Source organism: Limulus polyphemus, unplaced genomic scaffold (assembly GCF_000517525.1).
Source record: "Limulus polyphemus unplaced genomic scaffold, Limulus_polyphemus-2.1.2 Scaffold353, whole genome shotgun sequence".
Taxonomy (NCBI): Eukaryota; Metazoa; Arthropoda; class Merostomata; order Xiphosura; family Limulidae; genus Limulus; species Limulus polyphemus.
This window is the reverse complement of record NW_013665963.1, coordinates 296506-297822: the sequence shown is the minus strand read 5'-3', so window position 1 is coordinate 297822 and position 1317 is coordinate 296506. Positions and strand designations below refer to the sequence as shown.

Below are 1317 nucleotides of genomic sequence, written 5' to 3'. Positions count from 1 at the left end.
TGTTAAAATATTTGAATCCCATCACTGCTACCTAGTTATGACGTGCTATTCAAAAATAATTGCTGCTATACATTGTAATTACGTATAGGCTTATTACATGTTTGTACGAACTTCATCTGGTGCACGTATTTATGTTAAACGTTACCGATTATCCCTGATATTCAACATATTACACGATAAACTCTTAAAAAAACAAGTTTTTCTTTTGTTATATTTGCTGACCTTTTTTGTATATATATACATTATTTTCCTTTTTTTTTTCATAGGAGGAGACGTTAAAACAAAGACTGTGGGGTTAACGTACAAAATATTTGCGGTTAATATGTTAATATCATTTATTTAGCGCATGTGATTTTTATTATTCTTACTTTATTTTTCATTGTGTGATTTAATACGAGCTCTCAACTACATCACTGTAGATTGGAGAAAAACTTGGAAAATACCAAACAACAAGAAGCCTATAAAACAAAAATTGACATCAGCAAAAATAAAAGGCCTTCACATCTTAGAAACAACTAAAACAATGTCATCGAAAGAGCCGATAAAGGAAACTCGTTATTCAACCAACCAAACACAATGATAACTTAATGGTAAATATATGGAATCATACGTCTAAATTTCCTCAGTCAAACATTGACTTCAACATACAATAATAAATTTAAGCAAACTATTCAAACCCCTAATAAAGGAAAAAATACTATTACTTTTAATCTTTACAATTTTTTGCACACAAACTAACCAAGAACAAAAATGTAAGGTCTACCGAAAGTCCATAAAAACCCAATAACCTTACGCTCAATTGTGTATTCTTATAACTTTTTTTTTTAAACCAAAACCTTTGTGAATATTTCAACTGGATTTCGAAATTATATTTCCAAAATAAGACCCCAATTAAAAACATAATAGCTCAGACCTTCGACAACACTTATGTAGTCTAGACAGTAACTTATTATGTCTAGCTCTCGGTCGTAAACCCATTCCCTCAAACCCCTCGTCATGAGACAATAAACTTAGGCGAAAATATTTCACAAGATCCCAGAAATAGAATCAGTATAAAACAGGAATACGTAATCTAACTTTTACAATTAGCCACATTTAATTGCTGTCAATAGAGATATTTGTACGTATTGTTACGTCTCCGGTTGTTAATTAATTTTCCGTAACTTCGTTCCAACGAAACTTTAACGACACAAGTCTTTACTTAATAAAACTGGTTTATTCTCTCCGAATATAACTGCGATACACTCAATCTCAATACTCGCGCTAAAACAACACTGTAACGAACGAACGTTAACTTCAACAATACCCTGTGACTGC

The 1317-nt window shown here is 31.4% G+C and overlaps 1 protein-coding gene across 7 annotated transcripts in view; it reads left to right on the top strand.

Annotated features, from left to right (window-relative positions):
* Positions 1 to 1317, top strand: part of LOC106457632 (serine/arginine repetitive matrix protein 2-like) — a 117649-nt gene that overhangs the window by 84467 nt on the left and 31865 nt on the right. For 3 of the 7 annotated variants that reach the window (XR_002610220.1, XR_002610217.1, XR_002610221.1), the window contains one exon: positions 267 to 703. The exons of 3 other annotated variants lie outside the window; for them this stretch is intronic. The gene's annotated coding sequence lies outside the window, so the exon portion shown is untranslated. Of the gene's footprint in view, positions 1 to 266; positions 704 to 1317 lie in introns of those variants that run through there. One more of the 7 variants, XR_002610218.1, reaches the window with a different exon arrangement.